General features: G+C 34.5%; 2 pseudogenes; both read right to left on the reverse strand.

The window, feature by feature from the left end:
• Positions 1-349: 349 nt before the first annotated feature.
• On the reverse strand, positions 350-3,511 carry LOC116108126 (annotated as a pseudogene).
• A 2,602-nt stretch (positions 3,512-6,113) lies between these two features.
• LOC116108120 lies at positions 6,114-10,373 on the reverse strand (annotated as a pseudogene).
• Between the last annotated feature and the right edge of the window lie 5,071 nt (positions 10,374-15,444).

Below are 15,444 nucleotides of genomic sequence, written 5' to 3' on the forward strand. Positions count from 1 at the left end.
TTTAGACATTTTCTTAGGATATGCCGTGGTATTATGTATATAAATACCTTGATGTATGTATGTTTCATGGATGAACTATTAAACTGTTGGTCCATATAAACAATTAAATGTATTCAATATAAATACGATGAAATGAAGTAATTTTGGTACATAAATTTTAAATCCAGAAGAAGAAAATATAACAAAAAAACCCAAATACGGGTTTATTCCATTCTGGTAGGCTTTGTTTGAGCTTGCTCAAAAGAACTCTTTTCTCTTTTCACCCAATTCTTTGTTTTCTTTTCGGGCTGTTTTCTGTAAAAAAAAACAAAAGGATGATTTGTATGAGTGGGGATTGGGCCTTTGTTCGCTAACACTTGGGAAGATCACTGGGAGGTGGCAAAACTGATTCATTGGGGCCTTTGCCATTGTCCACCAGAAAGGCCATCTTCAGGCCCATGTTGTGTGCACCTCCAAATGGCAATGCATGAACCAGACACTACAAATTGGATTGATAAATTTAGTCACAATGGTTTTACTTGATAGTTTCTGTCTATTATAAAAAGTTATATTATATATTATGTGTATGTTACCTGGATTATCTGCTCTGAATCTGATAGCGGTCCATCCACCAGTAGGGACACTAATGGTGTTCCTCTCTACAGGGTCAACAAGATTGAATTTCTTAGGGTCCTTCTTGGCGTTGTAGTTTCCTAACCCACTTCCAACTGTGAAAAAATTGAAGCCATGGAGGTGAACTGGGTGGCTTTCAGGAGCAAGCATAGCGGTATCTTGTAAGACTAGTTGTACAGTTGAGTTGTAACGAAGCCTATAAACTCTTGTCCCGTTCATGGTCTGAACATTTGTTGGTTGTGTGCCCGTATAGTTGTATTTATTAGGTGGGTTGCGAGGGAAATCGTCTGTGTAAACTCCTTTTATGTTGAAGAAATGAGCTTCAAGGATGGAGATACTTGGCATATCGAAAGTGACATTGTTAATGTATGCCACAACACGATTGCCATTGACACAAGTTGCGCAAGGATTGATTCCAAGGCCAATGGTGAAAAAAAGAGAATGATCGATCTTCAAGGGGACTCTAGCGGGATATTCTTTTGAATTTAAGCTTCTTAAGGCATCAGTAAAGCTGTCGACAAGTGGGGTAGCGTTTTGAGCTGGTGGGATTGTGACAATGGTGGCTTTATCATCAAGGGTACCGGAATAGTGTAACGTGCCAGTGGCGGTTATGTTGTCGACGGCAACGGGAGCGTCCTCGAAAGGCGAGGCCGCTACCATGAACTTGCCAGTTCCAAGGTTTGCTGTTAAAAGAAGATTTGTGGTTTGGCCAGGAGCTATGAGAACTGCATCAGTTTTGAAGGGTTTTGTATACGAAGCATCAACCTCAACCACGGTGAAGTTGTGGCCAGCAATCTTGAAGAAGAGATCTTCATTCAGTGCAGCGTTGATAACTCTAAGCATGTATGTCTTCCCGGGTTCCACTGGTAATGTATATCCTCCTGAAAATCATGGAAAGATTGTCAAAAATATGCATAGACAATTTAGGAGGGGGGCGAGTTTAACGAAGGTTTCTGTAAGTCAAAGTAGGGTCACCAGCCCCCTCTAACCACTTAAAAGGTCCATGTCCCTATGAATTAAGTTATAAGGTTTTTATATGTTACCCTCTGAAGGGCAGCTTGAGACTGGCCCTGGATAGCCATTGATGGTGTGAGCATCAGACACATTGGGAGCCAGGCCAGATTGCTGAGCTTCATTTATGACAGCTTCAACATCTGATTTCCACCATTCAGCTACAAGTAAAAGAGTAAATTAACCAATTAAACTAGACACGATTAACAAATACAATAAGCTAAGCGCATGATTGAATTGGGTAATTTACCTAATACGATGACAACTTCCTGATGAGGTTTGGGGAAGGGATAAGGAACGCCACGTTTGGGCAAGACGACAATAGCTCCATGGAGAGTGGCCCGGAGCCAGAGAATGTGAGCATGATACAGAAGTGTACCCCTTTGGCCGGTCAGCGTGAAATTATACAAATAAGTTTGGCCTGGTTGAATCGGGCATTGTGTTATGTATGCAGGACCATCAGCCCAGCCAGTCCGCAATTGCCTAACTCCATGCCTGAAATTAACAAGTTCGATTAATTCCATATTTCCAGAAAAAAAACAGTAGTGAAAACACATTTGATAGGATTATTTTTAATTACCAGTGGATGGTGACATTGTAATCGACGTGGTTGACAACTTTTACCAGCACTGTATCGTCTTCTCTAGCAACTAGAGTAGGGCCAGGGAACTTTCCATTAACAGTGACGATAGGTTTAGTTGAACACAATTTAGTGGTGTTCTTCATTACCACCTGAGAGAGAGAGAGTCACAGATCGATGTAAGATATCTGGGAATTAATTAAATATTTAATTATCATACATTATTCGGTGGGCTGCACTACAGTACAGTTCCAAACCATAGCTAATTGAATTGGGTGGTTCACCAAATAATCCTTTGCCAGAAGATGACTTGTAGATTAAGTAACCATAGCTAATGATTAATTAATTAATTAATTTATATAAAATACTGTTTAAATACTCATTTTTCAATCAATTTTACGTGGAGAATCAATCAAATTAATTTATATAAAAAATAACTCTAATTAGGTTTACGTAAAACCCTTAAGCTTAGTATGACATATACTTCACTTCATTGACCCTATAACAAGAAAGAATTAAATTAATTAAACCTCATTTTCATTAAACTTTTGCCGTCAATAATATGATAAATTAGTTGTTGTCGGATGGTCTGTCACCTCAAATTAATTACATGAACTAAGTAATACAAAATAAAACTAATAGGAACCGATAGATAGTTTTAAGGTCTCGAAAGATTAAGTTAGGTACGTGTTCATTGCATCGACATAATATTGATTAAAAAAAAAAAAAAAAAAAACAAAAAAAAGTCAATAGTACTAGCAATAATAATATAAACGTGAGAGCTTCAAAGGTAATAAGGTAAGCAAGTCCATCGACTGCCGACGACTACAAGTTTACATGAAGAAGCTCTGATTTTCTTGCACCACTGGATTTTGATGATGTTAATGTCGGAAATTTAGTCACTTCATCAAGTAATGGTTTCTTAATACTGTGACAGAAAAACGTAAAGGAGAAGCTTTGATTCAAACAAAGATGGAGAAGAAAAAACTTTCAGAACTCAGAAGATGAAAACCTTAAAGCTCTCTTGTTATGAATGGCAAAGGCAAACTCAACCCCACCATTTTCTTCTTAAAACTAATCATATAAAAGCTTAAAAATTGCAGAAAGTGCGAGAGAAAACATGCATGCAATGTATAACACAATGCATAGAATGATGATGATGAGAAAAGGGCTTACATTGAACTTGTAATGTCGAACCAAGCACTCCACTGAAGCCGGAAACAGGCAAGCGATCAGTAGTGTAACGATTCGAATCCATGGCGCCATCTCCATTAATTCCTGATTGTGTTCTCTGATCAGCTCTCTTAGTCACAACTGTGTTTTTTTTTTTTTTTTTTTATAACAATATAATGATTCTGGCTACTCTCAATGAACTAATCAAACGTTATGTAAACAGCCAATCTGGCAAATCTTATATATAATATAAACTGGGAAGCTCTGTTGCCAGGTCGTTTTTACTAGTTAGGTAGAGCTATACAAATATATACGTATAAAAAATGACGAGGGAAGGGGACTATTTCTTTAAATTTCTTGTGCATTACACAAAGTAGTTATCTCTATATATCATAGGAAAACATTTTGGAAGCAAGTTGGTAGTACAGTAGTAATGGAGCTCTATCAGTTGATGCCAACAATTTCAATTGACTATGTGGTCAGCTTGAAGTTTGGTCCAACGATATTGGGTAAAGTACACCATATTTTAGCTAACGTAAACCAGAAAGAGGATTGATTTTCAACTCAACCCAGAAAATTAAGGTCAAAATTATGAGATATGCAGATAATGAAATTAAACCAACCTGGTTTTTTTTTTTGTTTTCTGAGGCAGATGGGTTGGTTATTTATCATCTTCAAAAAGAAAAATTTATATACATATGATGTATGACATGATTAAGCAGCTTTAATTAAGGTTGTTTAACTGTGACGATCACAGATTAATCCTTGAATAGATAAGACGATATACACGTTAAAGAATAACTAATTTGATTACTTATATATTATGGCATTGATTTTGGATTTTACATCTCATAAGAATAAATTAAAGAAGCTCGAGTTTGAGTTTAAATAGAAACTATATAATATTGATCTTAATTACTGGATTTAATCATCTCTTAAACGTGATTATAGTCGCATTACTTAAATCAAGACGTAGCCAGGATTTGTAGTCAATGGGATCAAAAGATCTTAGTTGATAAATGAGCATCATCTTATCTTCTAGTTGTGACCTTCAAAGGAGTTGTTTTTCTTGATTAATCCAACCAAAGAAAGAATAAAGCATGAGAGAAGAGGAGAGGAACTATACGTGAAAAAAAAAAAAAAAAATGAGTATTTTTGAATCACAGAACCAATAAAATATGTAAATATCTTAGTAGGGTCAATCAAATATGAGTAATTTTAGTGGAGTCGATATAAATTTTAGTGAGATTACAATTGTTAATTATTACAAAATATATAACCATTTTTAATAAGATATCATTTGTAATTTTCTCTAATAACATTATATATATAAGCTTATAATTAAATATTAATAGTAATGAAGCAGTGTTGTTTTTTTAATTTTTTTTTTTCTGGGTAGAGTTGCATTTTGTCTTCATTTTTCGATGGATTTGATTGAAGAGGTTGGAGAGAGGTGGCAGATATTAATGGAGTTGCGTAGATGAAATGCAAAATGAGAGAGAGATGAAAATGAATGTTTAAAAATATAATAATAAATTTGTTAACCCAACCAGACCGATGCTATATTTGCAGTTGAAGTATGCCTTTCATGGACTGTTTCATCGCAGAGAAGAGATGTTTTGTCTTCCAAAGCCTAAGATTTTACACAATGGATGACAGCTTTTTCATGTAAACTTCTGCTTCATCTATTAGATGTTATATATATATATATATAATATATATATATTATATATCCTTATTCCATTATTTGGGTAAATTTATAAAAACATAGAAGTGTAGGACGTATTTTTCCATCCAAACTTTGACAAAATGATACTTTCTATTACAGCCGTATTTGAAAAAGTTTTCTTTCCTCGATGTATTTATATATTAAACAAAGAAGAAAACAGTTTTTGCTCAATTGAGGGAGCTAGAAACCTCCAGAGTTCAAATATAACCTTTTATGCAAATAATAATCATCTCATATTCATTCCAATAGAAGTCTAGGAAATATATATGAGCTTATAATAACAAAACACGTTTACAACTTAAACAAATCAAAATACACGTTCAAACCCAACTAAAGAATCATAAATACGCGGCTAACTTATTCAACTAAAATAAATCTTATCTATATCATAATCTAATTTATTTAAATTAATTATTGGGATAAACTCAATCTTAATTAACAAATAAATCCTTAAGAAAACTCATAAAATACAATTTAATTAACATTTACCTTTTATCAAAATGGGTACCTAACACTTTCTCACCCGCCAAATTTCGAACAAAGAAATATGACCAATGGATTCATGCAAGGGTCCACAGGCCAGCTACACTACACAAAACCATTGGAAAGGTTTTGGGATCAATATCGTATTATGGATGCATTATTGAACTTTTGATTGAAATAAACAACTAAACGTTAGCATAATATAAATATGTTGAAATGAAGTGATTTTGGTACAATAATTCAAATCCCAGAAAATACAAAAACAAAAACAAAAACCTAATAGAGGTTTATTCCATTATGAGTAGGCTTAACCACCTTTAGGTGGCTGAGTGATTGAATATGAACTCTTTGGGTATGACCTAAAAGGTTATAAGTTCGATTTATCTCGGTTGCTAATAGGGGTGACCACTGGAGACTTATCCGACAGTTAACTTTAGAGCTCCAGGAATTAGTTAAGGTGCGCGTAAGTTGGTCCGGATACTCCAATCACAAAAGAAAAAAAAAAAAAAAGTTGGCTTTCTTTGAGCTTGCTCAAAAGACATCTTTGTATTTTCACCCATTTTCATTTGTGGGCTGTTTCTCCAATCACTTTTTGTTTGCTAACACTCGGGAAGGTCAGTGGGAGGTGGCAAAATTGATTCATTGGGGCCATTCCCATTGTCCACTACAAATGCCATCCTCATCCCCCATGTTTTGTGCACCTCCAAATGGCAATGCATGAACCAAACCCCTATAAAACAACAACTATTTTATTAGAGAATGAATGCCAAGAGATTTTATTATATTCTAATTCATATTCTTGGAGATATATATATATATATATATATTACCTGGGTTATTTGCCCTGAATCTGATAGCGGTCCATCCACCAGCAGGGACGCTAATGGTGTTCCTCTCTACAGGATCAACAAGATTGAATTTCTTTGGGTCCTTCTTGGGGTTGAAATTCCCTAACCCGCTTCCAACTGCGTAGAAATTGAAGCCATGCAAGTGCAACGGGTGGCTTTCCCCGGAAAACATCACCGTATCTTGTAAAACTATTTGTACGGTTGAGTTGTAAGGAAGGCGATAAACTCTTGTCCCTTTCATGGTATGAGGGTTCTTTGGTTGTTCGCCCGTATAGTTGAATTTATTGAGTGGGTTGGCAGGGAAATCGTCTGTGTAAACTCCTTTTATGTTGTAGAAATGAGCTTGAAGGAGCGAGATACTTGGCTCATCGAAAGTGACATTGTTAATGTGAGCGACAGCACGATTGCCAATAACACAAGTTGAACAAGGCATCATTCCAAGGCCAATGGTGAAAAAAAGAGAATGATCAATCTTCAAGGGGACTGTAGTAGGATATTCTTTTGAGTTTAGGCTTCTTAAGGCATGATCAGTAACTTTGTCGACAAGTTGGGTGCTGGCGTTTTCAGAAGCTACGATTGGGATAGTGACAATGGTGGCTATATCATCATGACTACCAATAATACAGTTTAACGTGCCAGTGGCGGTTATGTTTCTGTTCAAACGTGAGGCGGCAACCATGAAATTGCCGGTTGTTAGACTTGCTGTTAAAAGAAGATTTGTGGTTTGGCCAGGAGCTATGAGAACTGTCTCAGTTTTGTAGGGTTTTGTATATGAAGCATCAACCTCAACCACGATGAGTTCATGGCCAGCAATCTTAAAGTAGAAAAATTCATTCAGTGCAGCATTGATGACTCTTAGCATGTATGTCTTCCCAGGTTCTACATATAACGTATATGCTCCTGAAAATCATGGAAACATTGTCAAAATATGTGCAAACATAACCAGGGAAGGACCTAAGATTCGATTCAAAGTAATTTAATGTATAATCCTAGAAAAAACTGAGTAGGGTCATTAGCCCCCGCTCGCCCCTTTTAAGAGATCCGTCCCTAGACATGTGTATGGATTAAGTTAGATATATTACTCTCTGAAGGGCAGCTTGAGACAGGCCCTGGATAGCCATTGATGGTCTGAACATCAGACCTATTGGGAATGAGGCCAGTTTGGAGAGCTTGATTGATGACAGCTTCAACATCTGATTTCCACCATTCAGCTACAAGTAAAAAAAGAGTAACCAAAATCAAATTACAATACACAATTAGCAACAATTACAGTAAATTCAGCTTATTATGATTGAATTGGGTAATTACCTAATAGGATGACTTCTTCCTTATGAGGTTTAGGGAAGGGATAAGGAACACCACGTTTGGGCAAGATGACAAGAGCTCCATGGACAGTGGCTCGGAGCCAGAGAATGTGAGCATGATAAAAAAGAGTACCCCTTTGGCCGCTGAGCGTGAAATTATACACATAAGTTTGGCCAGGTTGAATCGGGCACTGAGTTATGTATGCAGCACCATCAGCCCAACCAGTCCGAAATTGTTTAACTCCATGCCTGAAATATACATATATATTGTTTTTACTTTAATAATGAAAAACAAGAAGTTTGTGTTATGAAATGGTTAATTACCAGTGGATTGTGACATTGTAATCGGCATGGTTGATAACTTTTACAAGCAGTGTATCGTCTTCTCTAGCAATGAGACGAGGGCCAGGGAACATTCCATTGACTGTAACAATGGGTTTAGTTGAACACAATTTAGTGGTGTTCTTCATCACCACCTGAGAGACAGAGACCAGATCCAAGTAAGACGATATTGAGAATTTACGGTGCGTTTTGGTTCATTATTCTGATACTTTTTATAATAATATTTTGAAAAAAGTAAAATTGAGTGGGTATTATGATGTAGGATTTAAAAATTAATAAAAGTACCCCTCTATGTTTGTTTATTTACTAAACACCCTATAATAAAATATTAAAAATTAACAAAAACACCCCCAACCTACCAATTAAATACTGACAACCAACCACCGCTGCCAGAGGGTGGCCGGAGTCATCGTATCGATCGATATGACCTTTTTCGACCAGATCCACGGTAGATTTGGTCGGAAAAGACTAGATCTACGGCTATATCTAGCCATTGATGGCTAGATCTGGCCGCATTTGGTTGTCAACGATGACCAAAGATATGGTTATCGTTGATGGTCAACGACTGGCTACGGCCAAAGATCTAGCTTTTTCTGGCCAGATCCACCCTAGATCTGGCCGAAAAATGCTAGATCAGCACACTATCGGCCAGATTCAACTAGTAATGCACTATTATACCAGATTCCGATTAGCTTTCGACGGTAGTGACAGGAATTTGGCAAATGTGGGTTGTTGGGGTGTTTTTGTCAATTTCTAAAAAAAATTTGGGAGTGTTTAGTTAAATCAACAAATTTAGGGGAAATTGAATTATATAGAATAATATTTTGAGAATAAGAGAATAAATGTATATTTTGGATAGAATACAAAAAAGAATACTGACAAATTTTGTACCAATCGGAGCCTAATATTAATTATCATACACTATATGTGGGCTACATAATGCTACTTTGATTTTGGCATTTAAAAAAAAAAAACATATACTATATATACATAGTTGGGTGGTCTGTCACCTCAACTTAATAACATAGATTTGGAAATTAATTTTGTCGTGATAAACATGTCAAGTACTTAAATTAGGTAATGCAAAATAAGGATAATGATACTTGCAAATAATAACATAAACGTGGAGCTTGGTCATAGTCAAAAACTCATTCCAATGTGGTAAGATATAAATTAAACTTTAATAATACAGTTATAAATAAATTTATAATAAGGAATATATTGGGTATAACATTTACAAAAATATAAATATTTATTTATAACGTTTTTTATAATTAATACATGTTAATTGTGTTTCACCATATGAAATATAATAAATAATGTTTAACAGTGTAAAACACGACCAATAAAATTTACTAATAAACAAGTTATTAAGTCAACACAAGTACAAATATCTTCAAATTAAACTACAATAATATTTCTATTAATGAAACATTTAAAGATTTATCTAGTTTTCATAATAAAACATTGTAGCCAAGAGTGCCAGTTGATCAGCCGGCCACCCGGTGGTGGTTAATTTTATTTATTTAGTTCTTGGTACAATCAAATAATAGATATAAAATTCATTTTATAATTTATGAAATGTATTTGTGAGGTATTTTGTAAAAACTAAAACTTTAATTTGATATATTTGATGAATCTTTATGTGAAAATTTAAAATTTAAAAAGTTAATTTCATTTATATATTTGATAATTTTTTAAGTGGTCAGGCGGTTGATTGAGACTCTTAGGTGTATTATCAAGAAATCTTGATTTTGTTTCCCTCGGTTGCTAATAGGGGTGACCACTGGAGGATTATTTTACTATTAACTTCAGGGTCCTGCAGAATTAGTTGAATTACGTACAAACTGACTCGGACACTCCCTTATTAAAAAAAAAAATAATAATAATAAAATTTCAAAGGGGTCATATGACCCTCCCTTCCGTCTATGCTAATAAGATAAGCAAGACCATCCATTAACTTCATGCTTACATGAGAAACCAATCAAAAAACGTGAAGGGAAGCTCTGATTCAAACGATCCAGAAAAAGAACTTTCAGAAAGTAGCTTTGATGAAAACCCTAAAGCTCTCTTCTTATGGATTTAATTTTAACATACAGAAACTCACCCCCGCCATTAAAATTTTCTTCTAAGAGCTGTGAGGCAAAACATATAATATATTATGCAATAACCAATGCATGAGTTTGAACAAAGGACTTACATCGAGCTTGTACATTCGAACCAAGCAGTCCACTGAAGCCGGAAACGGCAACCGCCGATCACTAGCGTAACGATTGAATCCATGACGCCATCTGCCCTCTCAGCTCTCTTAATATATCTTCAAATGTTTTCTACAGCTATATATATTTCTGGCTACTCTCAAGCACATCAAACGTGATGTAAAACGAACGAACAATCTGGCAAATCTTTATATATAAATAACTTGATCGGAAGCTCTTTTTGCCAGTTTTTACCAGTTAGGTAGTTAGATGGGAATATACGTATAAAAAATCCAGTTGGGGAAAGAAAACTATTATTGAATTTCTTTTGCATTACACAAGTAGTTGTTTATCATCTAGAACATTTTGGAATCAAATCGGACTTGATGACTTTATTATTTGAAGCCAGAGTTCTCAACCCAAAGAGGTCAACTTAGGAGATAATGAAGCTGAACCCATGCAACCTTTTTTTAAAGCTTGTACATTTTCATCTTCCATTTCTATTGTTTTCAGAAAAAAAGTTTGAATAATGTTTAGAAGTTGACGAGCTGTTATGATATATATAACTGGTTTTGACTCTCTCCACTTTTGAGCTAAACTTTTATCATATTTCGTAACTATGTTTATTTGAACGATGATAATTTGGACATTTGTCTAGAAGTTGTATTTGTCTCATATCGCTAAGTTGATGGTTGGCTCTTGCCTCACGCCAAACTTGACAGGAGGATGTTAAAGTTGTATTTATCCTATATCATACGCCAAACATGACAAGAGATTATTAAAGTTTGTTTGTCCTATATCGTATTAAGCTAGTGGGTGGTTATTGGCGTGAAATGAAGTGTTAGAAGTTGTATTTTGTCCACTTACTATTAAATTATGGACTGTTAATCTATTATGGTGTATATATATTGAGTTAATGCTATAAAGTAGTACAATGAATTCATGTTCGAATGCATGACATATACTGACTGTCGATTAATATTAAGTTATAATTATCTACTTCAGGATTGTGTTACGTCATTCAATGCATGAATTCAATACACTACTTTCGGTGATCGTATTATTTTTCATATAATTTGATAGGTTCCTTCTCCTTCTCCTTTGATAAATGAAATTATTGTACATGAGCTGATATGACATAATTAGCAATAGTTAAGATTGTTTTTTCATTAAATATTAATTAATAATAATTTATAAATTATTTCATTGTTGGGATGTTTGAATTATGTTTTTATTTTTTAGGAACATTTCGTCGTAATCATGCATTCAGTTGCAATCAAAATGTAACGAGATAGTTAATTAATTAATTATTAATTTAAGTAAATTATAAGACAAAAGTTTCGCCAAATAATGTCATGACGATCATTTATATTGCTTTGGATCTTGCTGCTACTTCACAAACTTCTAGAACACCATTAATTATACTTTTCTTTTTTATTTCTTTATTTTTTTAAACCATTAATTTAATATCACTCTCTCAGGCCCATTAAACAATGGCTGATACCCGAATTTCATAGCCCATTTTTCATTATATTTTTCACGGGCGAACATACCCAAAGTTTACTGTAATGACAAGTTGGTACCAAAAAGTTTTGAAACGACAAATAGGTACCTTCCTTCATATTCTGTTATTGATTTTTGTTTATTAATAGTGAAAAGACTAAAATGCCTCACAAGTTTCAATTTTTTGTTTTAATAATTTAAAAATTTCTAAAAAACCCCCTAGGTTTGCTAATTTAATTAAACACCCCCATAATAAATTTTGTTAATGATAAAAACACCCCCACCACCCCAATGCCAGATTCCGGCCACCATCGCCGAATCTGGCCGGAAAACTATATTACGACACAGATCCATCATCTGTGTCGTAACGTGCCTCTCTTTCCTTTTCCGGTCAGATCCGCCACGGATCTTGCCGGAAAAGGCAAGATCTGCCGTCGAAGCAGCAGCCAGTCTGGCCTTTTCCGGCCAGATCCGTGGCTGATCTGGCGCGAAAAAGGCCAGATCCTGCCAGATTGCCTTCGACGCCGCAGATGAGTTTGCGGCGTCGAAGGCCAGATCTAGCCGTAGATCTGGCCTTTTTCGACCAGATCAGCCAATGATCTGGCCGGAAAATGCCAGATCGACGCGTTACGACACAGATCCGATGGGTCTGTGTCGTAACGCAACTTTCCGGCCAGATTCCGCGGTGGTGGCCGGAATCTGGCACTTGCCGTGTGGGGGTTTTTTTTTGTTATTTTAAAAACTTTTATATATGGGGTATTTATTGAAATTTGTAACTTAGGGGGTTTTTTGAAATTTTTAAATTTATAAAAAACTAAAATTCAACTTTTAAGGCATTTTAGTCTTTTCACTATTATAAACATTAAAAAGCAAAATCACTAACAGAACATGACGGAAAGTACCTATTTGTCATTTCAAAACCTTTTGGGTACCAACTTGTCGTTACGATAAATCTTGGGTATGTATAAGTCGTTCTCCCTATTTTTCACTAATCATGTTTTCCAAAACCCCCATTTTAAATATATTTATTTATTTATTTTCCACAAATTTAACTTAAAATTATAAATAAAAAAGACCTGCATCACTTTTCGTCTTCGACACTTTTATTACCCAAAAAGGATTATCAATAAGATAGATAATATTAAAAATTAATGGGTATAAATTATTATTATGTTTGACAATAATTACAAAATATTTAAATATTATTTTATTGAAATGCCTAAATAATTAATTAATGAGGTTAAAGAAGTAATTTAACAAGTTTGGTAAATTGTTATTTGACATCAAAATGAGGGCATTTGTGTTAAGAGTTTTTATTAAATAAAGATAAAATTAGAACAAAAACAGGATTACCACGGTAATCTTAAAATGTCACACTCTGAGTTAGTAACTACATAACCTCCTATATCACCTCTCATATTACCTGAATAATACAAGATTACTGAATGAAACAAAATATAATAACCCATTTTGTTGAAATAATCTTTGTACGTCCTGATCATGCGCAATTAGTCTCACCTTTTGGGTTCCAATCTATCACCAAACCATAGTTAGGGGTGTTAAAAAAAAATACAAAAACGGAACCGAACTTAAAAACTGGTTAATCGAAAAAACAGTTCAGTTACGATTCAAAGAATTCAAAAAACCAGATTTTAGGTTCGGTTTTCAATTTACGTAAAAACTGGTTGACCGAAATCAGTTTTTTGAACCGGTTTACTAATATATAATAAATAATAATAATAATAATCTTAACCCCTAAATTTGTACAATTTCTTTTGCTATATTTCATTGGGACTTATTTAGGCTCCGTTTGGTTCACTTTTTCACACTTTTTATAAAAGTTTTTGAAAAAAAGTTGAATTGGGCAGGTATTACGATGTGGGATTTAAAAATAAATAAAAATACCTTTTATATTTGTTTATTTACTAAACACCCCCTATGTTTGTTTATTTACTAAAAACCCCTATAATAAAATATTAAAAGTTAACAAAAACACCCCCAACCCACCCATTAAATATAGACAGTCGGCCATCACTGCCGGAGGGTGGCCGGAGTCATTGTATCGGCGTATAATCGGCTAGATCTTGTCGGTCGTGTGCCGATCTGGCCAAAAAAGGCTATATCTACACCTATATCTGGCCATTGACGACCAGATTTGGCCGTATTAGCTCGTCAACGACGGCCAAAGATATGACCGTCGTTGATGGTCAACGACGACCATGTGTTGGTCGTCGTTGACAGCTGACTACGGCCAAAGATCTAGCCATCAACGACCAGATCTTTGGCCTTAGATCTGGCTTTTTCCGGTCAGATCCATAGTGGATCTGGCCGGAAAAGGCTAAATCAGTGCACTATCGGCCAGATTTAGCCGGTAGTGCGCCATTATACCAGATTCTGACAATTTTCCGGCAGTGGTGGCCGAAATTTGGTAAATACGAGTTGCTGGGGTTTTTTTGTAATTTCTAAAAAAATATTTAGGGGTATTTAATTAAATTAATAAATTCAGGGGGTTTAAAAAAAGTTGAATAATATTGAATAATATTGTGAGTTTTTACAATTTTACTATTTAACTTTATTGGGAATACTAATAGTAGTATTCCCAAATGTGAGCTAAATGAAGCCTTAGGTATTTTGTTGTTTTATTATGGATGTTTCATTACGGACTTTTATTTTTGTTTAATTTCGGACTTTTATTTGTATCAATTGTTAATATATTGTTAGTTGCGGTCAATAAATATATATGAATGTTTAATTTTTATTTGGATATGTATTGTTGATGTTTACAATTTAATTAATTTTAAAAAAAATAACAAGTTTTATCCAATAAAAAGAGGAAAACCGGTTAACCGAAAAATTGGTTTTCTCCCTAAACAAGATCGGTTTTGGTTTAGAAATTTTCTTGAACTATAAAACCGGTTCAGTTAACCGCTTTTAAATAGCCCTAACAGCAGTGCCTGTCGCAAGAAAATTCACAGGTCACAATAATGGCCTGACTCAGCTGCAAGCCTCCAACAGATGGGCACTATATTTGTGATGATGTGCACGCAATTTTTGGGTTCATAAGACTTCGGAAGGTGAGAAGGCACTATGAACTTGACGAAATGCCATTGCCAATTTTCTGGCAACTTCCCCAATATTTCCTCATAGGAAAATGATAGTCATTGAAAAAAGGTACCGAATTCAAGCATTGATAGACGTGACAACATCATGATCGTTGATTAATTATGAATTTTGTTTTTAAAAAAGTGGATAGTACCACGTCTGTTCGGTGCATAAATTCAATATATTTTTTCGATAACTGTAGCATTACTCTTCCTCTTAAGGTGTGTGGAGAAGTCTTTAACATTTATCCGACAGTTGGAATTTTTCTATGAGCAAGCTCCGGATGCCATGAGGAGTTTGTTTATGCTCTCGGGAGCTACTTGAGTTCATGGACGTAGTCAAAAATGAAATATAGGAGGGTCAAAGTTAAAAGTATGATACAATTTTAAATTAAAATAAACATAAGTTTTGTATTTATAAATTTCTCATTAACTAATACATTTATAATTATCATATAATACTAATACATTTTATATTTATATTTTTTATTTTGAAAGTTTAAGCTTAAATTATATATTAGGACTTAGGAAGATGAAATTGTCATTACTAACAATAGGAT

The sequence above is a fragment of the Pistacia vera genome, unplaced genomic scaffold (assembly GCF_008641045.1).
Source record: "Pistacia vera cultivar Batoury unplaced genomic scaffold, PisVer_v2 Contig554, whole genome shotgun sequence".
NCBI classification, from domain to species: Eukaryota; Viridiplantae; Streptophyta; class Magnoliopsida; order Sapindales; family Anacardiaceae; genus Pistacia; species Pistacia vera.